The sequence below is a fragment of the Microtus pennsylvanicus genome, chromosome X (assembly GCF_037038515.1).
Source record: "Microtus pennsylvanicus isolate mMicPen1 chromosome X, mMicPen1.hap1, whole genome shotgun sequence".
Taxonomy (NCBI): domain Eukaryota; kingdom Metazoa; phylum Chordata; class Mammalia; order Rodentia; family Cricetidae; genus Microtus; species Microtus pennsylvanicus.
Genome location: NC_134601.1, coordinates 3402164 through 3427966, shown reverse-complemented (window position 1 = coordinate 3427966; position 25803 = coordinate 3402164). Strand labels below are relative to the sequence as shown.

The 25803-nt window shown below is 49.8% G+C and overlaps 1 protein-coding gene and 1 long non-coding RNA gene across 2 annotated transcripts in view; one reads left to right on the top strand and one right to left on the bottom strand.

The window, feature by feature from the left end:
• The window catches only part of LOC142840721 (small integral membrane protein 10-like protein 2A), a 228756-nt gene that overhangs the window by 87670 nt on the left and 115283 nt on the right, over positions 1–25803 (top strand). The gene's annotated exons all lie outside the window — the stretch shown is intronic.
• LOC142841026 (uncharacterized) overlaps positions 25287–25803 on the bottom strand; it is a 43638-nt gene continuing 43121 nt past the window's right edge. The window contains exon 3 of the long non-coding RNA XR_012909002.1: positions 25287–25638. This is a non-coding gene — a long non-coding RNA (uncharacterized LOC142841026). The remainder of the gene's footprint in view (positions 25639–25803) is intronic.

The following is a 25803-nucleotide window of genomic DNA, read 5'->3' as shown; positions in this document are numbered from 1 at the left end:
ACAACTAGGGCTGTAGCCTGCAAACCCCTCTGTCAGGACAAGAAGTCCTCTGCCAAAGCAAGAGGTCACAGTGAGTGTCCTTGGCTGGGGAGGGAGCCTGGGTTTGATTGGAGGGAAGTGCAGTATGAGCAACTATGTAGCCAGCCCTGTCTGTCTGAGAACTGCAGTGTGACCATGAGCTAGTGCACCCTGGACCTCAGTGCCCCAGGTAGAAGACATGGTGTCAATGATAACAGCACTAGTTGGCAGGAAGCAGAGATTTGTTTGGGGTGGGCTCTTTGAGCAGGTCCATTGTGAGGAGCTCTCAGAATGGGGGTGAGTATCTGCAGGAGAGGCTGGTGGGCACCCAGCAGGGAGGAATTGGTGGTCTTTTTACAGCTGACAATGAGAACACTGCATGCCAGCCTGAAGTCCTGCCCCTCACAAGCACCCAGGAGGTAAGGAGAATCTGTTGCTAGAGTGGGCGGCTCCTGCCTTTCACTGTCAAGTCCCTTTCAGCTGTGTCTTAAAGTCAGGGCTTCCACCTCTACCACTTGGTCAGCACACAGCCTTGTGTGGCCCTGGGAAAGGGCACTTCCCCTTGGGCCTCAGTCTCCTCGGTGCCAGTAGACCATGCTGAGATTGGAGGGGGTTCTGCAGGCTCTTCAGAGCCCTGACATTCTGGGTTCCTGCCCTCAGCCTAAAATTTGCCCAGCCCTTTTCTTCCTGGCTGGCCTGGAACCCAATCCTTGTGGTCCCTTGTCTCTGCAGGAGAGCTCCCAAGGATCTCCGTTCCACTGCTGGCCCCCAGCATTTTCACCTGCACCCTACATGACAACGACCTTGGGCCAGCAATTGATTGCTTTGCCTTCCATGGAGCTCCATGAGGCTTTTGCCTTGTCCAACCAGTGAGTAGAGAGGGACCATGGAGCCGGCTTTGTCTCCTGTCAGTGTGTGTCCAGACCCGGGATTGCTGCAGTAGGAGAAGCAGGAAGGGGATGATTGTGGGAAGGAGAAGGCTGCATGTCAGACCGTGGGGGCAAGAACAGGGTCCTCTCCTGATTTGACAGTTCCTATTCCATAGACTTGGTACAAGTGACTTTATTTTCCAAGCATCCATTTCCTAGTGGGCATTTTGTCAAAAGCATCCTATACCTCTCTCACTGAAGAAAGCACCGGCACAAGGCCTGCCACACAGGGGGCCTTCAACACGGGTACTGTTTCTCCACTTGGCTACAGATGGGTGAGACAGAAGGTCCTGATGAAAACTAAGATCATGGTGGCGGGGGCCACAGAGGCCCAGGGGAAGTCCAGAGGCCAGCAAGTAAGCCTCCTGGAAGTGCTCTGGGCTTCTTCATCTGTGGTGGCTGGGCAAAATGCTGGCAAGAACCAGTTCCTTTAAACAGAAGGCCACCATATCTCTGCAGGGACTTTGAAGATTAAAATTCAAAAACTGGTGGTTCCCTGATGTCTTCCTCAATGTGTATCTTGGAGAGAATTAAAAAGGGCTTGTGACAATTAATGTCTCAGGAAAAACGTGTCAGACGGGGTATGAAAAGGAAAACAGGCTGTGCAGGATAAAGGACATGTCCAAGGCATGGGGTCTAAGGTCTCCACAGTCCTTCGGACTCCTACCTTCTGGTACTGCAGAAACCTTGTCAGTCTCAATGGATTGGTGCTGCCCACCCATTCAAGTGTTTAATCCCCTCATCTCTTCTTTCCAGATGCACGGATCTGACCCCCCTGCCATGTTCCTCCATGGAGTATCATCCACCGGAGACACAGGTCCCTGCAGAGAAGTTTGGGCTCCAGAATGTTGGGCAGGAGGAGCTAAGTGGATATGTTGAGCAGACCACCTAGGGGTTGGGAGCAGCTGGGCACTAAAAGGGCATTTGTACTTCTGAGAAGAGGTGGTGGGTGCCCAGCTCCTGTTCTCCTCACACCTGTTTCTTTATAGGACCCCATTGCCTCTGACCAGGCCTCAGTTTCCGCCACCTCTGAGTGTGAGGAGATACTGGAGGCTGCTGCGGCCCTGATGACTCTGAAGAACTCTTCTTGGACCTGGCGCCAGACCCACAGCTAACCAGGTAGCTGGCTTCTTAAACAGGACCATGGGGTGGAGATGGGTGGGAGATGGGAGGCTCTGTGGCAAGTTGGTCATAGCTGGGCACATGGGGGTAAGTTGGTAGTTTGAATGACTTTGGGGCTGGGTACCCCAGACTTCTGGAGCAGACTTCAGAGAGGGCACTTGAGGATTGCTCGGAGAATGCTCAGCTCCTCTAGTTTTGTGCTGGTATCCTGATGTCCAGAGAGAGAAGGAGACCGAGGCTTTTGGGGGTTGCAGGCACTTGCCCCAGGGCAGGCCCCATTGTAGAAGGAGCGGCAGGCTGTATTCCTGCCGCCCCGGCTCCCGGCCACTGGCTAGCTTTACCCAAAATAATTACATGGAAACTGTATTCTTTTAAACACTGCTTGGCCCATTAGCTCTAACCTCTTACTGGCTAACTCTCACATCTTGATTAACCCATTTCTATTAATGAATGTAGCACCACGAGGTGGTGGCTTACCGGGAAGGATCTTAACCTGCGTCCATCTTGGAGAGGAGAGCTATAGCGTCTGTCTCACTGCCTTCTTCCTCCCAGCATTCTGTTCTGTCTACTCCGCCTACCTAATTTTCTGTCCTATCAGGCCAAGCAGCTTTCTTTATTAATTAACCAATAAAAGCAACAGATAGACAGATGACCCTCCTCCATCACCCTCCTCCATCACATGGAAGAAATAGAATAAGCCAGGATCCTGCTTCCTCACCCAGGTCCCATGTCCCTAGTCTACTGCACACCGTGGTGGTCTGCAGAAGACATAAGTGGAAGAAAATATAGTCTCTGGTCTCAGGGAGAATCTCAGTCTAGATATGCAGCCTGGGTTCCTCCTCAAGGTGTATTTTGCCACCAAATCTCAAATGGCCCACCCAGAGGGCAAGGGCCTCATAAGCTGAGAAGCCAATTAAACCTCTAGTGTCTCTGGAAAGTAAGGCTGAATAATGTCAAGCATAGAGGCAAATGGGGCTTAGGGAGTGTAAGAGGAAGCCATCCTGGATAGACCTGCTGGAATGGAAGGGTCAGGATGAAGCTGGAGAGGTGGCTGGCTGATCACAGGGTGCTGGCAAGGGTGGGAGAGAAATCCTAGGCCAGGGCTTCTTGAAGCTTCCTGTCTTGAAACCCCTTTCCAACTGAAGAAATGTTTACAGGACTCACATATATAGGCACATAGGATAGACATACAAACAAAACATTTACAGACAATAAACTATAAAGAAATTTACTTCAATACTAGTCCTTGGTGTACATGTAGTTTTCCATTTACTAAAGATAAATGTGAATGCCAAGGAAATGGACATGCTTGTTTAATTTTGCCCAAAGTGTTAAATCTTACCTCAAAATTGGACACTGTAGGCATAAAGTATCTTATACATTTTTCAGAGTTGATTGGTACTTTTAATTAATAATCATCAGTGCCCAGGATGCTGCTTCACAGAGATATAGAGTTAAAAATGGCAGAAGTATGTTTAGGGCCTCTTCTCAAATGTCAGGAGTACCACCTTAATCCCAAGCCAAAACTCATCTGACAGTTTTTCACAAGCTTCAAGTCAGCACCTCAAACAGCAGTTTTAAAGGCAAGCATCCTAAAACATGGTGAGGAACCATATTTAGAGGCTTCTGTTTGCCTCATTTAAACCATGTTTCTGTTAGAGCCCCCAAACAGGTCTCAAAGCAACCTTTGAACAGGAAGGGAAAGACTGACACCCCAGGCTGTCCTCTGACTTTCCCATACCAGCCCTTACTAAGAAACACCAGTGTGTGTTCCCTTCCTCTCTGTCTCTGTCTCTGTCTCTCTCTCTCTGTCTCTCTGTCTTACACACATGCGCACGCGCCTGTGCATATGCATCTAGGCCAGGAGGACTGAGTAATGGAAATCCAAAGAGTTTTCCTGACATCAGGAAGGTTATATTTAGAGACCATGAGCCTGACAGGAGTAGGTTGGTGGCCAGTGATGGAGGAATGATGGAATGTGAGGCTGGAGGTGGGGATACAGGCAGGAATATGTCTGTCCACTTGTGTCAGTGACAAATCTTCAATTACGGGAGACAAAGAAGAAAGGGAAGCAAGTCAGGAAAGGGATTTGGGGATTTGTGATCTTTAGGTGGTCCTCATCCCATACTTCCTCCCTTCAGGTCTTGCATGAGTTGGAGCAGTGAAGCCTCCCAGCCCATCCTTGTGACTAGGATCCAAGGCAGGCAACCTCTTGCTTCCTACTGAGCATCTGGACTGCACCTACCTCTTGAGCTTAAGGGCCCAGAGGAGGGGCTGCAGGCTTGTTCAAGGACTGAGTAATTGATAAATTACATGATTCCTGTCTGAAATGCTTAAATGTGCTTTATAAGCCTTCAGGCATTTCATAAGTTTTCGGACTCTTTTCATAAAGTACATCAGTTCCTTGGTTTACATAGTATGTTTTTGTACCTCCATCCCTTTTTCCTTTGGAAGCTACCACTTTTTAATGTATGTTCTGTAGGTAATATGATAATACGGCCCATCCATTGGTGGGGTTCTGCATGGGTTGGTATGCCAGTGATTACATTTCTTTTGTGATTGTCTGGGCACTCCTGTACTTAATACCTGCATTGTGGACATATGAGATGTTTCAGTTTGTGTCTAAGCCTATGTATATGAATAAATAATAAAACATTGTTGAGAAGCACTACTCAGGTCTTCACTGTAACTGGCTACACCTTCCCCAATGGTCTTTCTTCTGGGACTCTGACCCTACCACTTGTTCAAAGCCTTAGACACTCTGCATGTCTGTTAATGTCTTCAAAACATGTACCACACCAAATAGAGACTCTTACACCTTACCAAGCAGGGCTGTAGCATGCAATTTGGCCTTGGCACCCTCTGGATTGTTTGGGTTACGGCTTCACCCCAGCTGCTGGCATCCATATATACAAAGAGTCTGGACTGTTTAGGCGAAAGATCCATTCCAAGCCTCCCTTGGGCATTGCCTCAGTTCAGACTCCACCTCTGAAAAAGCCCACCAAATGGTGAACCCTCCTCAGAGATGCTCAAAAGCAGTCCCACATGGTATTAAAACAGCAACCCAGAGAACAAACGTGGTTTTCTGGTCTTCCTTCCCCTGCCTCCCTGTGAGCCTTGGTATCCATTAAACCTGGGCTTTTTCTAATTCAGTTTTATTTGGTCTGATTTGGATTATTGTTTGGTGGAGAGATTTATTGAGCTGCAAAAACTTTTTATCTGGAGGTCCCAACAAGGGGGTTGTTTTTCTTACCAGCCCAGGGTCACGTGTTAGGAAAACACCCCTCCCCCACACCTGCCAGGCTAAGATCAGCTTTGTCTGGGCAAGTTCTGAGTTCCAAGTCGTTGTCTTTAGAGGCCCATGACTACAAGCTTGACTATTAGAGATGGCTATCTATTAACCTATATTTCTTAATTACACATTACATTTTTAAAGGAACTACATAATCACAAAACCTTAATCAAGAGCAGAAATATACATATAACAAGATTGACCTTAAAATTGTATCAATAAACAAAGATCAATACCAATGCAAAGTATCCATCTCTATAGCATATCCCCCTTTAAATGTAAGCAAACATTTATAGACAATATTTGGGAGTATAGGTATAGTTTTTTCCATACTTCTTCCTGCTGATTGGGGCTGCTGTTAACCAGGTCTTTTACGGTGTATCCTGTGTGCTAGGTTCATCTCAGTCAGCAGTTGTGCAAAGTAGTTTTTGAGGGTCTCCATGGCAAGCTTTCAGGGGGCCATGATCTATCAAACCATATTGATCTGGAAGCAATCCACAGGTTCTCATCTTCTGTGAAAACAAAAGAAGAATCTCTTTTCTAAAACAACATATCCTTAGACTCAAATTTTGAAAGTCATGATACCTTTGTAATATACATGCTGATTTAGCTTAGCAGCCAATACAATGAAATGTCTCTCTGAACTTAGCTCATTAACAGTCAAAAAATTCAAAGATACTACAATAATATACATAATGCAGACTCTCTGTGAATTTTACATTTTTACGTGGCTTATTTTTCTTTACTGCTTTTAATCTGTGACTATCTGTAGTCTGTCTCTTTAAAGACTTTACCCTTTTTTTAAAAAGCATTAACTTTATTTTATGACTCTCTATACTCTTTTTCTTCTCTGTTCCAAGGCTTTGTACATTTATCCAACACTATGACTCATTTGGATTTGTCTTTATTGCATATCTGTAATTCTTTACTGTCCAGGAGCACTTGTTAAAATGCTAAGTGCTTCTTAAAACTTAAGCTGTGCCATTATTAAGGAAAATATGGCATTGCTGTTTGTCTGCCCAGTCTAAAAATTAAGCTGTGCCATTATTAAGGAAAATATGGCATTGCTGTTTGTCTGCCCAGTCTAAAAATTAAGCTGTGCCATTATTATGATACATATGGTACTGCCACTTCCTCTGAATAGTCCAGCATGGCAGAACTGCTTGCACCTCTGAGCCACACACACCACCTCCCTTCAGAAGTAGCCATTATTCACTATTGGGGACACCAATCCTCCAAGGACCCAGTAGCCTTAGACAATGCCAAGGCTGACTTAGTGGCCCGGGGGCTGGCCTCCAGCTCCTCAGATACTCCACAGAACATATTTTGTTCTTAACTCCCTCCTATCAGCCCTGTTGCCAACCTAAAGAGAGGGACAAACTTATAAAAGGGGGACACAAAAACAAAGGATGGTGGCTCTATTTAAATAACCGTCTCATCCTTCCTCAAGACCAGGCATTGTCAATCATTTCAGACATCCACCAGACCTTACACATAGGCCCCAAAGCTTTGTTACACTTCTTGGAGCCCCTCTTTGACCCCACCCATCTCATATTTCAGAGGTTTATCCTCCTGCCAAACTTATACCCAGGTCAATCCACAGGGGCCCTTCACATATGCCAGTCTCTACATCAGCTTCATGGACACTAACCAGGTGAAGATTGGCAGGTTGATTTCACTCATATGCCTACTCATAAAAAAACTCCATTATCTCTTAACACTTGTGGACACTTTTACAGGATGGATAGAAGTGTTTCTAGTCTCCAGGGAAACAGCAGATGTGGTGGCTCAGGTATTCCTGAACCACATCATTCCTTATCTTGGTGTCCCACAAACCATTCAGACAGACAATGGGCCAGCCTTCACTTCCAGGGTCATGGAGCTTGTGTCAGAAGCTCTCAACATCTCCTGGAAATTCCATCCACAATCCTCAGGAAAGATGGAGAGCCAATGGACTCATCAAACAACAACTTACCAAGCTCTCCAGTGAACTCAGGTTTTCTTGGCCCTCCCTTTTCCCCATTGCCCTTAACTCACCTCAGGGCCACCCCATATTCCCCTACAGGCCTGAGCCCTTTTTTTTTTTGGTTTTTTTCGAGACAGGGTTTCTCTGTGGTTTTGGAGCCTGTCCTGGAACTAGCGCTGTAGACCAGGCTGGTCTCGAACTCACAGAGATCCGCCTGCCTCTGCCTCCCAGGTGCTGGGATTAAAGACGTGCGCCACCACCGCCCAGCCAGCCTGAACCCTTTTGAGCTGCTTTATGGCAGGCCCTTTCTCCTTAGCCATCACCTCCCAATTCAAACTCCTCCACTGGCGGGGTACCTACCCTACCTCTCCCTTTTAAGGTCACTTCTCCGTTCACAAGCTAATAGTTGCCTTCCTGCCACCACACCACTGGACCCTAATGCCCCTAAACCTGCCCCGCTCTCCCCAGGGGACAGAGTACTCCTCAAACAGTTAACTCCTAGGTCTCTCGAGCCTCAATGGACAGGATCTCACACGGTAATTAATCCTCACCACCTCCTCGGCTGCCAAGCTCTTGGGACACCCATGCTGCTACCATCTCTCCAGGCTCAAGAGGGCACCTACTCAAGATACTTGGTCTGTCCAGCAGACAGGACCTTCCACCCTCCGGTTTTCTAGGATGCTACAATGAAGGGCCTACCTGCTCCTCATCCTGACACACTCATCTTTAGCAATAACATTTTTTTCCCTAAACACCTGCCTTCTCATCTCCCCCAAGGAACAGATGCCTGCCTTCTCTGGGATGACAGTTCATGGGATGCCTTTCCAGCCACACGTCTCACTAAACGTGGACACCTGGCTCTCCCCTTTCCCACACCGCCCCGTGCCCGCAGGAAGTAGCCAGATTCCAGTCTACGCCCTTTGTTCCCGAGAGAGAGCCTAAGTGTTTGTGATAATTACCATTCCAATTTTCTGTCACCCCTATATCCAAGAGTCTAGATCCAGTCTCTCGCATCTATCCCAGCCCCCAGGCCTGGTCAGGACTTCAAATCCCAGCAGGCCAGATCCTAACCCCTCCCTGGGGATGGGATCAGGACCACTCTCCTGGGTATTTAAGGGATCCACCTAACGAGGAACAAGAAACGGAGGTCTCCCTTTCTTCTTCCCGGGGTTGCATTCCTGCAGCATCCCAGTTCCCCCTCAGGGCCACCCAAGACTGCAGATATCCCATTAAACCTGGATATTTCTTAATTTGGCTTGTTTTGATTTGGCTTGATTGGAAATTTTTGCGTCAGCAGGGAGCTAATATTAAGAAATATTCCTAACAATCTGGTGCTCACCCTCAGGTTGTGACACTTGGTGGCAAGTGTCATTATCCATGGAGTCATCTCACAGGCCCAGTCCTCTGTTACTATTCACCAGCTGCTGTGACCCTGCCTGTATTCTTTTTAACCACAGGGAAACCTGCTTGAAAGACAGAAACAATCACAACAGGCTGAGGCTAACAGGTTCCAGGCTGGGCTGGGGTTTGAGCTCCAGAGGGCAGGGGTGTGATTACGGAAGGTACTGGGGCAGTGAGCTGCTGCATTGCAGTGACCTTTGAGCAGAGTGGGATAGGTCACTGTGGGGCCAAGAAAGAGGGTGGAGAGCAGGAGGACTTGAAGAAGAGTGGGGGACGTGCACTCAGCGGCAGGGGACAAAGTGTGCAGAACAGGGTCAGTTTTAGGCCAGGACTAGGAGCTCACACCAGCCATCCTTTCCTCAAGCACACTCTCTACCACAAGGCAGGAGTCTCTCCTCACCAAAGGCAAAGTCAGCATTGTCAGGCTCTGCGATGGTACTCGGGTACAGAAAGAATTGTCTCACAATGTTTGGATTGTTTCTTATGTCCTTATCATTCCTCAAAACACTAATACACATTAAACAAAACTACATAAAATCTCAAAACAGAGAGAAAAGAATGTAAGCATGAGGCTGTGAAGCAGAGCAGAGGAACTCCTTCCTAACAGAAAAGGGTCTGACACTGCCCTGCAGGGAAGAGCTCCGAGTGCTTGTCCAGAGGAACCAGGTTCCTTTCTCAGCACCCACATGGTGGCATACAGGGGCTGGAACTCCACCTCCATCCAGGGTGTCAGGTACCATCCTCTTTCCCTTGTGGGCATTACAAGCACATGGTGCACAGACATACATGCAAGCAAAACACACATCAACCTTCTAAACAGATACCTTTCTTTTTCTCCACATTTACGTAATCATGTTTACCTCTACCTGTACCGTGACCCTCTGCAAGATACCTGCAGAAGGAAAGAAGAATTTGGGTAAGAGGACACGGGTAGACTAGAAAAATTCTCTGTCACCACCATTCCGGAGAAGAGAGGACACTGCAGAGCACTGCTGGGGAAGAGCACAGGAGGCAACTACTATTACCCCAAGGATTGACAGGAAGCCTGCTCACCTCACGAGACAGGTAGAGCTCAGGAAACATGCCAGATTCTGTAAAATGCTTCTGGACATTCGTCAGATTGTCTCAGGAGTATCTAACTAAAGCTGTTTCACACAAACAACCTCCACACCTCTTCAACAAGGATGAATGCAGGCACCTTTAATTAGCCCACAAACTGAATTCCCTTTTGATTTTCTAATGGTACTGGGGATTAACCCAGACCCTCAGAATTATAGTGTGGTGTATCTACAAGCCTACTTTTAACCACTTTACAAACCTTGCATATCATAGTCCCCATTTCAAATTGAAATCTCCCTTTGAGTTGAATAATACCTCTGTCTGTGGAAATTTCAAATTACAAGATACCAGAGCTACAGTTTCTGAGAAAACGTATGACATAACCTAAAAAGACTCCTGCACAGCCATGTGGACTATGGCATGGGAGAACAGAAACCGTTTACCTGCTCAAATGAAGATAGGTTCAAACCTATCAGACTGCTCCTTGGTGTATGCTCAGGAAATCACCAAGCATGTTAGAAAGAAGCACCGTGTTTTGGGTTGGTTTGTTTGGCTCTTTTGTTTTTTCCAGACAGGCAGGGTTTCTAAATCTGTTTTCTGTGTAAACGCTCTGGCTGTCCTGGAAACTGTTTGTATGCCATGCTGGCCTGAACTCACAGAGATCTGTCTCCTTCTGCTTCCCGAGGACCAAGATAAAAAGGAAGCACCTTCATTGCCCAGCTTGCAGTGTGTTTATATACTGAAAATTGACTTAATGATTATCTTGTTTTACTAGGATACTTAATATTGGGATATATTCCTAGTAATATGAGAGGTAGTAGACACATTTTAACATGACACATAAAAGGAATTAGCAAAGAAACATTAACAGTACTTTCCCCTCCCCACCAGAGGAATGGGCCTTGTATTACCACAGACGTCATCAGTAAGACCTGGACCCAAATGAGCAAGCACACGTAGGAACGCAGTTCTTCACTGCCTGTGGAAGGAGATAGCATACACGACCAGGGTTTCACTGAAGCACCAGTCCAATTCTGTTGGATCCCTGAATGACGGGTTAAAGAATTTCAAGATCTTGCTCTTTTTTTGGTTTCTTCATTTAGAAATTAGCTATTATTCTCTGTGGGTCCTACGGAACCATTTCATCAAAAGGCACCTTTATGACATTGTACCCTGCCATGGGGAAAACTAGATTAGGCTCAGCTGCGGAAGAATGTAAATGTCCACCATGGGGGACTGCACACTGGGCTGTCAGGAAGGGTCCCACTGCCTGGCTACCCCCAGAATCGAACCTCTGCAGTATTTGGGAAGAATCAGCAGCAGGCCTTGCACACCTCTTGAACAAGAAAGGGATCACGTGTGCGCACATCTGCAGGGCTGGGAGGGTGGGGGTGGGGACCTTTAGATGCTATACCAAGGAAGACTCGCTTTCTTTTGAAACAGCATCTGACGTTTATTGAAAGCAAGGAAGAGGCTTTTGTACAAGTAGAACAGAGGAGCTGGAAAGAGCACAGGGATTATTGTGTTGAACAAAGGCACACACTCCAGAGAGACAGCTGCGAATTCAGAAAGAAAACTGGATTGATTCTCGGGAAAACGAACTGGTCCATGTGACAAAGGAGAGACAAGAGGTCTCTGGGAGCAGGGGGAGAATGGGTCCCGCTCAAGGTGAATTAATGTCCAGGGCTGTGGGAAGCTCAGGTACCTCCCAGTGAGATGAGTCCAGATCAGTTAAGGGCAGTGGTCCTTCCACAGATGGTGGGGGCAGGGACGTGAAGGGGCAGCGGCCGGGCTGGCCTCGTGGGCGGATGGGTGCAGGCTGTCCACCAGGCAGGAGGCAGTGGACAGCGTCCGGCGGCGGGTGATCTGTCCATTATGTGACAGGAGTCCATCTTGCAGCTGGAGCCCTGGACAGTGTCCAAACGTGCCTGGGAGGGGCTGGGCTGTCAGCCCTGGGAGGCATCATGCTCTCCAGAGCCAGGCCCGACAGGGGCAGCAGCAGGAGCCTAGAGAGCTATTCTTGGAACAAAGGCAGGGAGGACACAAGAGGGGACAGGGGCGCGCATGCGAGATCTCGGGACGCGGGCAGGAAGGGGCGCGATGGGAGGCCGCCCCCGGCCAGGCGACCCTGGCTGCAGCGAGGTGGGCGGCAGCAGCCCACCCTCCCGGAGCACCCATCACTGGTCCTCCTCCTCCGAGGTGGAATCATCGAGGTCATCGGACTCCTCCCATCCAAACACCCGCTTCATCTCGGCCAGGAAGCCATTGTAATCGCTGAGCAGGGGGCTGTCCTGCTCGATGTAAGGGATCACCCATTTCAGGGCCGGGCCCTTGAGGCGGGTGATGAGGAACGTCACCTTGAGCTCGTCGGTGTCGAAGACCTTGTCGTCCACCAACATGTAGGAGCCCGTCTGCACGATGAAATCCGGGAGGCGTTCGGTGTTGCCATCAAAGAGCTCGGGAAACGGGATGGGGTTAGGCTGACGCTTGCGACGGCGGTTGGCCCAGGATTTGGAGCGCTTCGGCAACAGCAGCTTGCGGCGGTCCATGGCGCTGCCCCTGCTCCGCTATGCTCGTCGCGGGGTGGCCAGACCCTATGCAGAGTCGCTGGGCTCTCGGCGGGGTCCGCTGGGCTTTGCAGGGGCTGCTGAGCTCACAGGTTGTCAGTGCCAAGGCGTCACCGGAAGTGCTTGCGTGCGGAGGCGGGCCCTGGAGGAGGGTGGCAGTGGGCGGGGCCCTGCCTGAATGCGGAGCGTGAGAGGCTGGCTGGAGAGGGAGGGGGAACCTTGGTGGTCACCACTACGCAGGCGTGTTTCTGGGCAGCCTCAGGCGACTGCTTGTGAAGTTGTTCTTAAGCTTGGGAACAGTAGGGGCCTAAAGCACAGAGACAGGAACTTGGCTTACCTAGGTACTAATGAGGAAGAGTCAGACAGTCTGGGAAGGTACTGGATTCCTGGCATCTTTTGGTGATGGTGCAGTTTCATATCACTGGAGAGTAGGAGAGCAATTAAGGATTGTCCTGCACATATTCACAGCCCTTTCCTAGCCAGATGCTGTGTTTTCCTTCCCAGACCCTAGGATGTGAACATCGCTTGGGAGCTAGCTGTTCAGTGCACACATTTCCCTGTTTCTAGTAGAAAATAAAGCAGTAAACAAAATAAGGTTAGAAGGCCTAGGAGGGAGGAAAAGGCCATCATACCTCAGTCCTCACCTACCTCTTACAGGTCCTCATGGCTGGCATATCCAGCCCCATAGCCTAACCTTTAGACCAGGGACTGAGCTGGCTGCCCTTCTCTGGGGTGCTCTTCCCCGTATAACACAGCCATTTTGGCCACGTCAGACTTTTGTTTTTTCCCCATTTGGCCTCTTGGTCTCCTGGCTCTGCACTCCTCTCTGTCCTCACAGGGCTGGGCTCTGTGCTGGTCCTGTCCACTCGGGATGCCCACAGATGCCTCTGCTGTGCTCTGGATCTTCTCGACAATAAACTTTCCCTTCCACCAAAACCTAGGAGCAGTGCATGTCCTCCTTTTATTTCTTTTCTTTTTCAATCTGGTGGTGAAGCCACGTGATTGGCCTAAAAGCGTTTTCCTCAAAGGAACCCAGCCTCTTTGAGCCAAGCTTCTGATCTGACTCTCCTAAGGTACATAGGGATCATTTGTTTGTGCTGGCTCCTGCCAGCCACCAAATTTGATCCCAAATCCTAGAGTCGGCCTCATCAGCTACTCCTCCCTCCATGTGCTCTATCTATTCCTCATCAGCTACTCCTCCCTCCATGTGCTCTATCTATTCCTCTCCTTGTCTATGCTATGAGTGCTTGTCAGGTGCTTGGAGCCTTCAAACGCTTCTATGGGGCCTGCAACAGCGTCCCATGGGGCCTGCTACACAGTTCTGTGGGCCTGCTAAGGGTTCCGAGGGACCCGCTCCAGTGTCTTATGGGGCCTGCTACAGCGTCCTGTAGGGTCTGCTACACAGCCTGGGTATCTCTGCTATACCCTATATAGGGGCATGCTACAGGATCTAGTGGGCCCTGCTACACAGCCTGGGTATCTCTGCTATGCCCTCCATAGGGGCCTGCTACACAGCCTAGGTATCTCTGCTATACCCTATATAGGGGCCTGCTACAGGATCTAGTGGGCCCTGCTACACAGCCTGGGTATCTCTGCTATGCCCTCCATACGGGCCTGCTACAGCATCCTGTGGGGCCTGCTATAGGATCTTGTGGAACCTGCTACACAGCCTGGGTATCTCTGCTATGCCCTCCACAGGGTCCTGCTACAGTGTCCTATGGTGCCTTCTACACTGCATGGGTATCTCTCCTATACCCTCCACAGGGGCCTGCTACAGTTTCCTGTGGGGACTGCTACAAGGGTCCTGTTGGTCTTGTTATAGACCTTTGGGCCTGCTAAAAGGTCCTGTGGGGCCTGCTACAGGGTTCTGTGTGGCCTGCTACACCGCCTGGGTGTCTCTCCTATGCCCTCCACAGCTGCTTGCTACAGCATCCTATGGGGCCTGCTACACAGCCTGGGTATCTCTGCTATGCACTCCACAGGGGCATTCTACAGCATCCTGATGGGCCTGCTAGAGGGTCTTGTGTGGTCTGCTACACAGCCTGGGTATCTGTGCTATGCCCTCCACAGGGGACTGCTACAGTGTCCTGTGGGGCCTGCTACAGCGTCCTATATGGCCTGCTACCGGGTCCTGAGGGGCCTGCTACAGTGACCCGTGGTGTCTGCTACAGAGTCCTATGGGGCCTGCTACACAGCCTGTGTATCTCTGCTATGCCCTACATAGGGACTTGCTACAGCTTCCTGAGGGGCCCTGTACATGGTCTTGTGTGGCCTGCTAAAAAGCCTTGGTTTCTCTGCTATGCCCTCCTTCGGGTACTGCTACGCTCTCTCCAGCAGCCTGCTACAGCGTCCTGTGGGGCCCTCTATAGCGTCCTGTGGGGCCTGCTACACAGCCTGGGTATCTCTGCTGTGCCCTCCACAGGGGCCTGCTACAGCGTCTTGTGGGGCCTGCTACACAGCCTGGGTATCTCTCCTATACCCTCTCCAGAGTCCTGCTACAGCGTTCTCTGTGGCCTGCTACAGGGTTCTGTGGGTCTCCTACAGGGTCCTGTGGGGTCTGCTACACAGCCTGGGTATCTCTGCTATGCCCTACACAGGGGCCTTCTACAGCGTCCTGAGGGGCCTGCTAGAGGATCTTGTGTGGCCTGCTAAAAAGCCTTGGTTTCTCTGCTATGCCCTCCACGGGGGACTGCTACAGTGACCTGTGGGGCCTATTACAGCCTCCCGTGGGGCCTGCTACAGCGTCCTGTATGGCCTGCTACCGGGTCCTGTGGGGCCTGCTACATAGCCTGGGTATCTCTGCTATGTCCTCCCCAGGAGCCTTCTATAGCGTCCTGTGGTGCCTGCTACAGCATCCTGTTGGGCCTGCCACAGCGTCCTGTATGGCAGGCTACTGGGTCCTGAGGGGCCTGCTACAGTGACCCACTGTGTCTGCTACAGTGTCCTATGGGGCCTGCTACACAACATGGGTATCTTTCCTATACCCTCCATAAGGGCTTGCTACAGATTCCTGTGGGGCCTGCTACACAGCCTGGGTATCTCTGCCACACCCTCCATAGGGTTCTGCTACAGTGTCCTCTGGTGCCTGCTACACAGCCTGGGTATCTCTGCCACACCCTCCATAGGGTTCTGCTACAGTGTCCTATGGTGCCTGCTACACTGCATGGGTATCTCTGCTATGCCCTCCACAGGGGCCTGCTACATTGTCCTATGGGGACTGCTACAAGGGTCCTGTTGGTCTTGCTACAGACCTTTGGGCCTGCTAAAGGGTCCTGTGGGAACTGCTACACAGCCTGGGTATCTCTGCTATGCACTCCACAGGGGACTGCTACAGTGTTCTGATGGGCCTGCTAGAGGGTCTTGTGTGGCCTGCTAAAAAGCCTTGGTTTCTCTGCTATGCCTTCCACAGGGGACTGCTACAGCGACCTGTGGGGCCTGCTACAGCCTCCCATGGGGCCTGCTACAGCGTCCTGTATGGCCTGCTACCGGGTCCTGAGGGGCCTGCTACAGTGTTTTGTGGGGCCTGCTACACAGCATGGGTATCTTTGCTATACCCTCCATAGGGGCCTGCTACAGCGTCCTGTGGGGCCTGCTACATAGCCTGGGTATCTCTGCTATGCCCTTCATAGGGTCCTGCTATAGCGTCCTGTGGGGTCTGCTACAACGCCTGGGTATCTCTGCTATGTCCTCCCCAGGAACACATCTCTCTGTGCTACTAAAGACAGTTACTAAAGCCTTGCCCTTTCCAACAAACTTCAGCAGGCCTTTGCTCTCCTCCACTGGATAAGTGTGTCCAGCACGGAGCTGCCTGAGTTGATTACTCCAAAGTCCTCCCCTCCCCAGTGTGCCAGGAAGCCTCCTCACTTCTATCATGCCCCATTCACATCAAGAAGGATGCCTTTTCTCTGGGATTTGGGCCAGTTTTCTCTCCTCCTCCTCCTCCTCCTCCTCCTCCTCCTCCTCCTCCTCCTCCTCCTCCTCCTCCTCCTCCTCTTCTTTCTCCTCCTCCTCCTCCTCCTCCTCTTTCTCCTCCTCCTTTTCCTCCTTCCTCCTTCCTCTCTTTCTTCTCCTCCTTCTCTTCCTCTTCCTCCTTCTCTTTTTCTTCCTCCTCCTCTTCCTCCTCCTCCTTCTTCTTTTTCTTCCGAGACTGGGTTTCTCTGTAGTTTGGAACCTGTCCTGTATCAAGTTCTTTGTATATCATACTAGCCTCGAACTCACAGAGATCTGCCTTCCTCTGCCTTACAAGTGCTGGGATTAAAGTTGTGTGCCTCCACATCCCAACTAGGACATTTTTCTTTGACAAGTCTCTTCAGTCTGAAATCTTGTCACAAGGACACTAACCACCTCAGCTCAGCTCCTTCCTTGCCTTCTCTCTCCTGCTTTCTGGGAGCAAAACCTGTCACCCCCTGTGATCCTTCCTTGCTTGCTGCCTCTTCTCTGTCCTGATCCCTCTCCTCAGCTCCTTCGTGCAGTGACACAATTCCTCTAAGCCAGGCTGGACCACTTATGCTGTCTCTCAGCTCCCTCTTGGCGCTCATAGGAAACCCCTCCCTCAAGAGTTCCCTTTGTTTCCCCAGGGACATCAATTCATCGAGGCTTTGCTGTCTTCCTTCAAGCAGGTCTGTCTCAGTACAGAACAAAGCTCAATGACGGGCATGTCCAATTTTCAAATTCTCTCGGATGGAACAACCTCTGCTGCCACACAAACAATCCCCAAGTCTCTCGTTTGAAACCTTGATCGGCCCTCTCCTTCCAAAGGTCTCTTATCTCTAAGTCTCTCCACTTCCCACTCTTGAAAGTCTTTCATGGCTATTATTTCTATGGGCCCTGCTCTAAAAGATTAGTCTCTGAAGATTATGCTATAACTCTGTCTCCGGATTGGTATACTGGCTGAATATGGTTTACAAAATTATAAACCTGCAACAAAGACATCAACTCCAAACTTGTAATAACAGGTGAAATCTGAATTCACTATATGTGACTCAACTCTTAATTTGAAAATACAAGTACTTACTGTATATGTAACCTGAATTCAACTATTGTTTAGGGAAACAGATGTTTCTTTTGTACTCTCTTTTTCCCAAATATCTAATGCTGAGCAAAGTTAACAAAGTCAAAGTGGCTGCATGTCTATCTTTAAGTCAGTTTCTATCAACTGACGAAACCAGGGAGCTTATAAAACCCATGTATCAAATGTATATCATTTACCAAATATATTCTTTTTTTATTTTTAAAACATCTTTTTTATTTTACATACCAATCCTAGTTCCCTCTCCCTCTCCTTCTCTCGCTTCCCTTCCCTTCCCTCCAAACCACTCCATGTTAATTTTTACCTAACACATAGTAGCCTGTTGTAGAACAGAGTTTACCAAGACACAAGTAGTTAGACATATGTATCTAAGTCGAGTTTTGTTATTTGAGCACACCTTTATAACCTTAGCAATTTATAAACTTGGATTATATTTAGTGGTAAAAATCCATCGTCATAAAGATATTTTGGAGACCTATTGTCTTCTCCTTAGTCTACAAAGGAGGTGGGAAGATAAGCAGAAGGCTCTGTAGGCTAAGAAGTTTTATTACTGCTGCCTTAGTTTTTCTCTACCACTGGTCAACTTAACTAAGACGGTAGTGAAGTTACATGGAACATATTTTTAACCTTAGTAAATGCGGCTGACAGTCTTGTAGCTGCTCCCATAAGTTAAGATGTAGGCTTCTCAAATGTGTGCTATTATTTTTAAAAAGAATCTATTTTCCTAAAGAAGAGTTGGACTCAATTTACATACAGGGTAAGTAAATCAATTTTTCTAAAAAAGTGTTGAATCACATATAACAAATTAAGATTTGGAATCCTGTGACTGCATCTCCAGGACTTCTGATACCCTTCTCTGGTCTCTGCGGGCAAGCCCAATCAAATGCATATAAATATTTTTGCATAAAAACTGAAAGCTGTGGGGAAAGAGTAGCAAATTCAGAGTCACAGAAGTGGGAAGATCCTGTGATGCCAGATGCAGAACACAGCTACAGCCACCAGATGGCAGTAGAGGCAAGGGAAGACGGCCTCCTAAGAACTTTCACAGGCAGCAAGGTGGTAGAAACACCTGGGTTTGAGCCCTGAGAGCTCAGAATTCATCTGTCCATTTTCTCAATCATTGCTCATAGTAGTTTCTTCCCAGAGCCACGAAAACCCAGAGAACGGTTATTTGCAAGTGTGCACCAACTCATAGACCCCGGAAGTGAAGCCCACGGAGCCCCGAGATCACCCAGCTCATTACAAAACAGAGAAGTTCATGCTGCCCCGGGTTTCCTCCCCAAAGCTTGTCCATCCCACACTGCAGGTTGGTCTAAAGGTTGGTACCTGGTCGACAAATGGGCATGTCTTTCTCCAAGCATTCCTGGTTCATCTGGACACCCCCTGGTAAATGAACACCTGAGACTTAACGTCCCTCACTGTGTTGTCTAATCACTCTTTGATTTGGGTTTGTTTAGAACTCAAGAGGACACAAGAACCTCTTCAGTTCATTTTTGGTTAATGACCAGCACCTCAGAGTGGGGAGACCAAGGAGTCTGTGGGTTTAAGCATAATCAGGGGCTGTGAGGTGGCTTCTGGTGTATGTACGACTGTGTCCTCATCCTATGGTGAAGACAGGGAGACCCAGGAAGAGTGCTCAGGGAGATCCCAACCATGTTCCCACAGCTTGTGGGCAGGAGTCCCCAGCCGGCCTTGGTGCTCTCATGCCCTTGCTCGGCTCTGGGAACTGCCTAGTTCCAGAATTCAGGGCAGCAGGACAAAGTCTGGGAACTGCAAAGACATGGCTGCAGTGAGGGTTGGGGGTTCCTTCTTAGTGAGACTGTTTTCACAATGATGAGAAGGGCCTTGGAGCTTGCTTGGGAAGAGCTGGAAATTTTGCATGGTGCACACCTCAGCACTGGCATGGATAGCCTTCTAGCCCTGACTTGTAGTGCACCCACTGGGGTCCTTGTGCTCCCTGTCCTGACATCTCTTCTTACCATGTGCGACTTGAGAAGGCCTGGCCAGTGGTCTTTGTACACAGTTCTGCTCTTGTGGCCTGTCTGCTTCTTCTAATGACACTCTCCCCGGAGGCAGGCATTCTTCCTATCACACTCACCACTTCCTGAGGGGACTCCTGAGGCCCCAGGCCTGCACACCAGCCCTTCTCACAGCCCTCAGTACCCTCTCTGAATGTGTGCCCCCCCCGAATGGCTCCCTTAAGTGGGCCCCTGAGGGATCCGTGTGCGGGTCCTGCCTTGGGGTCACTGGTGGAGTGTCACCAGAAGAGGACGTAAGCCTCAGTTCAGGGTGTCCTGGGGCATGGAGCATTCCTGAGAATGACTGGTATTGAGGTGAAATGACAGGGATTGCATCATATAGGGGAGGGGGAAGCTCCGTCAGTGGCCTACTGCTGGTTTCTGTGTGGCTTGAGCTTAGGGGGAGAATGGCGCCCTAGGTAGATACAGACAGCTCCTTCTGACCAGGGAGAGTGGGTGTGCCCGTGGTCACCTTCCCTGATCCTTCTGAGAACGGTGTGGTGGCACTTCTTGGGTCAGTTCCATGTCAGGGCCCTAGGGACTTCTGTGTAGAATTTGGAGAGGCCCTGAGATCCAAGTAGGCTCCTGGGGACAGAGGTCAAGGAGGTGGCCAGCCTGCCTCTTCTCTGGCCTGAATGAGAGCCTGGTGTGTGTGCCACTATCAACATGACAGGGGTATGTGAGGCGGTCTGGTGCATGAAGCAGAGGGACCGTAAGCATAAGCCCAGATCTAGGAGAAAGCATGACCATCCTAATCTCACCAGAGAGGTCCAACGCGATTCCTGTAAAATGGTCCGTGGCAGGGTGCAGACTCTCCGTCATTACTAGTTGTTCACACGGTGGGTGAGACTGTCCTGCATGAAAGCCTTCCTTTGTCTGCCCTTCAAGGTGACTGGAGCCTGAGGACAGTGACTCAGCTCTGCCTTCAACCTTATACAGGAATGACACAGATCAGACATCACAGATTCCAGGATAGATACTCCCTGAGTGAAAAACATATCTCTGCAAAAGTAAACAAGTGACCCAAAGTAAAGTTGAGAGGGGGAAAATGAAGGCAGAGACAAAAGACATTCTGGTTCGTGCTTAACCGTGCGGCAGAGTCTTCCTGATGTGTGTACTCATGGCCTCTGTGTTTTGGCCCACTTGGTCCAAGCGACTGCTCACGTGACTTGAACCTTCCGGACAGTTTATCTCCCCTTCCTCCATTTGTGGGTTCTGCCACCACACGGAGGGTTTTTACACCCTTTTCACTTGACTGTTGTTCAGGAGCATGTCTATGGGCCAAGGGGAAAGAGACAACGTTGTCTGGGATAAAAGTTGGGAGTGATCTTAACATTTCCCAACATGACCACAAAATGATATTCTGAAACTCACTAGGCAGCCGGAAAATCCAGAGCCATGTCCTCAGCAGATGTGCGAGAAGAAGAGTCAAAAGTGACAGTGTTCAGATAGTGTCTGTGCTAGGCATTCAGGTGTGATGGGTAGAGAGACCCTCGAGTTCTAATGGGCAATCACACCCAGTGAAAGATGCCCTCAGGGTCTTTATTAGACTATGGACCACCACTTTTCAGCCTGGACCCATAGGTTAAGTCAGGCCACACCTCCCCGCAGCTCTGTCTGCCACCGAGTTAGCAAGCAATATGTTCCATGATACCACTAAAGGTCACAAGGATGCCCAGGGTCTGGGGTTGCCATCAGTGGCCAAGTAGGTGTCCAACAGACATTCTGCCACGGCAGCCATGCTGATCTTGGTGGCCCGTACTGCCACTTGGGGCCATGGTGTCATCCAAATTCAAGCTACTGCCTAGGGCCATGTCTGGATCCATGGGTGTTCAGTAGCTGGGGGCTGAGTCACCGCCTGTGCCTCCTGTTGCAACCATGTGGTTGCCTGGGGTCTGATTACCTTATTGGTACCCATGGGCCACGCTGAACCCCGTGCCATACAGATCTAAGTGGCATGTACTTCTATCCAGTGTCATGGTGTCATGTGGGCCCGGGCTGCTGCTGAGGCCCGTGTCTGGGTCTGTGTCCCTCTAGCAGTCAGGATTTATGTTGATGTCCGAGGCTCCTGTTGCCGCAGAGCACATGCGGATTCCTGGGTCTGAGCCACCAACTGGGGTCGTGTTGGTGTCTGAGGGATGTGCTGTTGCCTGGGCCCTGTCTGTCTGGGTGACCTGTACAGCCATCTGGAGTCATGGTGGCTTCCAGACCTGAGCTGCCACTGAGGAACATGTCTGGTTCCAGGATCCTATTGCAGCCAGGGATATCAGAGCTGCCTGTTACAGTCTATGACCACGTGGATGCCCAAGATCTGGGACCAAGTTAGTGTCCAAGGACCACGCTGATACTGAGGTCTCATGATCCGGGGGGGCCATGGTGACATCCAGACCCAGATGCTGGCAAGGACCATGTCTGGGTGTCTAAGTCTGTGGTCTTGCCATAGCCAGGGCCTGCGTTGTCACCAAAGGCTACATGGAAGTCCAGGATCAGGGCCATGTGGCCTTGTTGGTGTTGGGGGTGGGGGCATGCAGCCACCAGAGCCATCCTGATCTGAGTAGCCTGCCCTGCCACCTGGAGCCAGGATGTCATCCAGGATCACACTGGGGTCTGTGTTGATGTCTGTAACCCGGGTGACCTCAGGGGCCATGCGAACCTTGCTTCATGGAATCAGAGGGCCATGCTGAGCCAGCTCTGCCCTTTTCTGGCCCTGGGATAGCTGTCCCTACTCCTTCCTGGCTGTTGCAGTAAGAGAACTGGCCACAGCCCTCATGGAAACGCTGCATCCCCACTCAGGAGAGATGGCCCCACCTGTCACCACCTGTGAGCTGACCTTGATGGCATGAGCATAGGGGAGCTGGCTCCACCCCTCGCCTGAGGGGGTGGCCTGATGACCTGGGCTGACCAGCTGAACTACCACCCAGGCCCACAGCTGGTCCATGGGTCGGCCCACCCTACAGCTGCCCCCATCTAGCACAAGCTGCAGCTTGTGAAGGGACTGGTCCTGTGGAATGATAATAGCAATATCTCCATGACTCGGGGCAGTCAAGAGATCCCAGAGGAGTTTCAGCAATCATCCAGTGATGATGGTGTTCCAGAAACCAGAGCCCTTGAAGCAGACCAGTGACTGGTTGCAATGAGCATTTGCAACTCAATGTGAGGGGCTCCAGCAGGAAGGAAGGGTCGACGTGGAGGGACTAGGAGATGAGCACAATTGGGGGGCGTGATGTTAAATTACCAAAGATTCAGTAAAGAAATTGTGTTAAATTAAAAGAAAAAAGCAACATGTCATGAGACTTGAGAGCTGTCAACACACGGCACCTGATTTCCCCATATTCCTGTCGCATAGCAACGCTGAACTAAATCACATGATTCAGTACTTTCTTGCCACTGTTAAATGCTTATAAGGTCAGACCTTAGTTTTTTCTAGCAACTAGTCTGAGCTTCCTCCCAGAGACTGCTAGTGGATTCAGTCTGGAGATGGAACCCTGGAGGATGAAGGGTTCCTCTGGCTGCCCCCTCCCCTGCCATCTCTCTTGCTCTCCCCAGTTCCTTCTAACTTTGAGCCTTTTTCTCTGATTTCCGAGACAGTATCCCACAATATAGGCTTGGCTAGCCTGGAGTTCAGTATGTAGACCACACTGGTGTCAAACTCATAGAGATCTTCCTGTTCTGTCTTTGCGAATGCCAGAACAAAAGGCGTTTGCCGCCATGTCCAGCTTATTCTCGCTCTTTCTTTTAGTTTAATGTCTCCTCTCATATCTTACATCTTGCCTGCACTTTCCCCTCTCTCCCCTCCTCCCACTTGCCCCATCCCCTCTGTCCAGATCCACTCCTCCTCCTGTTTCCCTTCAGAAAATGACAGGGATCTCAGGGATGTCAGCCAAAGGTGGCATATCAAGTTACAACAAGCCTAGGCACATTCCCCTCATAATTAAGGCTGGGTGAGGCAACCCAGTAGGAGGGAAAGGGTCCCAGAAGCAGCCCAAAGAGTCAGAAACAGCCCCAGTTCCCACTGTTAGGAGTCCTACAATAACATCAAGCTACACAGCCATAACATAGGCAGAGTGCCTACATCATCAGCCCCATGCTGGCTCCCTGGTTGTGGGTTCAGTCTCTGGGAGCCCCTATGAGCAGAGATTAGTTGATCCTGGGGCCTTTTCTTTTGTTGTCCTTGAGGCGTCTGACTCCTACAGTCCTTCCTCTCCCGTAGGATTTCTGACTTGGCCCAGGACTTGGCTGTGTACCTCTGCATCTGTTTCCATAGTTGCTGAATGAAGCCTCTCTGATGATGATTATGCCAGGCTTCAGTCTGAGTACAGCAGCCATTTCATTGACACCTCTCTCTCCTCTCTCCTCTCCCTCCCTCCCTCTCTCTCTCTCTCTCTCTCTGTCTGTCTGTCTCTCTCTGTCTCTGTCTCTCTGTCTGTCTGTCTGTCTGTCTCTCTCTCTCTCTGTCTCTCTCTCTCCCTCTCTCCCTCCCTCCCTCCATCCTCCTCCTCCTCCTCCTCCTCCCTCCCTCCCTCGCTCCCTCTCTCTCTCTCTCTCTCTCTCTCTCTCTCTCTCTCTCTGTCTCTCCCTCCCTCCCTCCCTCCCTCCCTCCCTCCCTCCCTCTCCTCCTCCTCCTCCTCCTCCTCCTCCTCCTCCTCCTCCTCCTCCTCCTCCTCCTTCTTCTTCTTCTCTCTCTCTCTCTCTCTCTCTCTCTCTCTCTCTCTCTCTCTCTCGCCGGTCATGTTTGTTTCTATCCTAGGTCTCTGGGCTAAACCACCTCTGATTCCTGCCCCTCCAGGGAGTGGAACAGGTGGGCTACCTCATGTGCCATGGGTCTCAAGTTGGCCACTCCCAGAAGTTCTGTGTCCCTCTAGCAGTCAGGATTTGTGTTGATTTCTGAGGCTCTTGTTGCCACAGCCCATGCAGATTCCTGGGTTCTGAGCCACCATCTGGGATTGTGTTGGTGTCTGAGGGATGTGCTGGGGCCCTGTCCGTCTGGTGCCCTGTGTAGCTAGGTTGGGGTCCTAATTGTTCCACTGGAAGCCTTGCCTGGCTCCAGAAGAAGGCCAGTTCAGGTTCCATTTCCCCATTACAAGGACTCTTCCCCAGTATTGCCCTAGGAGATTCCTGGGGTTTCCATTGCAGTAGGTGTCAATCTCACACCCAAAATGCTCCCCAGTTCCAGTTGTCTCTCTCAGTACCATCTCCCTCCATCCTCCCACCTGATCCGTCCTGGTCCCATGCCCGCATGGCCCGGACAACCAGGAAATACATTCTATTCCCCTTCCCAGGGAGTTTCATACATTTCCCCCCTCGAGCTTTTCTTCTCATTCAGCCTCTCTGGGTCTGTGGTTTGTAGCATGCTTACCCTTCACTTTACAGCTAATACCAAATGGCTGAGAAACACTTAATTAAACAATTAATGTTTAATGACCTCAGCCATCAACGAAATGCAAATCAAAATGACCTTCAGATTCCAATTTATACCTATCAGGATAGCTAAGGTAGAAAACCCAAGTGACAGCTCAGGCTGAAGAGGATGGGGACCAAGAGGAGCAAGCCTCCATTTGTGGTGTGAGTGCCAATTTGTACAGCTACTTTGGAAGGCAGTGTGGCAGCTTCTCAGAAAACTGAGAAGAATCACTCTACCACAAGACCCAGCTAAACCACTCTTGAGAATATACCCAAAGGATAATCAATCTTACCACAAGGACACTTGCTGAGCTGTGTGCATAGCAGCATTATTCTTAACAGCCAGAACCTGGAACAACCTAGATACCCCTCAACTGAAGAGCAGATAAAGAAAATGTGGTACATTTACACAACAGGGTATTACTCAGCTGTAAAAAGCAATGGCATCTTGAAATTTGCAGGAAAATGGATGGATCTAGAAAAAAAAATCATCCTGAGTGAGGTAACCCGGACTCAGAAAGACAAACATGGCATGTGCTCACTTGTAAATGGATATTAGCTGTTAAGTAAAAATAATCTTATTCTCACTCTTAATGAACCAACGTCTGGAATTTAAAGAGAAGGCCTCCCCTTCACACATCACTCTCCATGTACTGCTCTTTCTTCTCTCTAAAACTCTCCTCCATCACGAGGCTCAGGTGCACCCTTGAAGTCCCGTTGTTAGAGTAAACCTCATTTTCAAAGGGCACTTTTGTGTCAGCTTTCTTGTTGAGGACTTTCCACTGTGGGCATTTACTTCTTCATGTCACCCTTTGGGTCGGTTCTGATTTCCTCAGGCTCCAAGAAAATTAAGCCACAATGAAGGCAATTGCCTATTTATTCCCTAATTTCATGATAGAGATGCATCTGCGGCCCACAGGGACTTGCTAAACAAATGAGGAAAGGTAATGCTTACATAGAATTTTCGCATACTAAGGCTGACCCTGACCGGGTGGGAGCAGC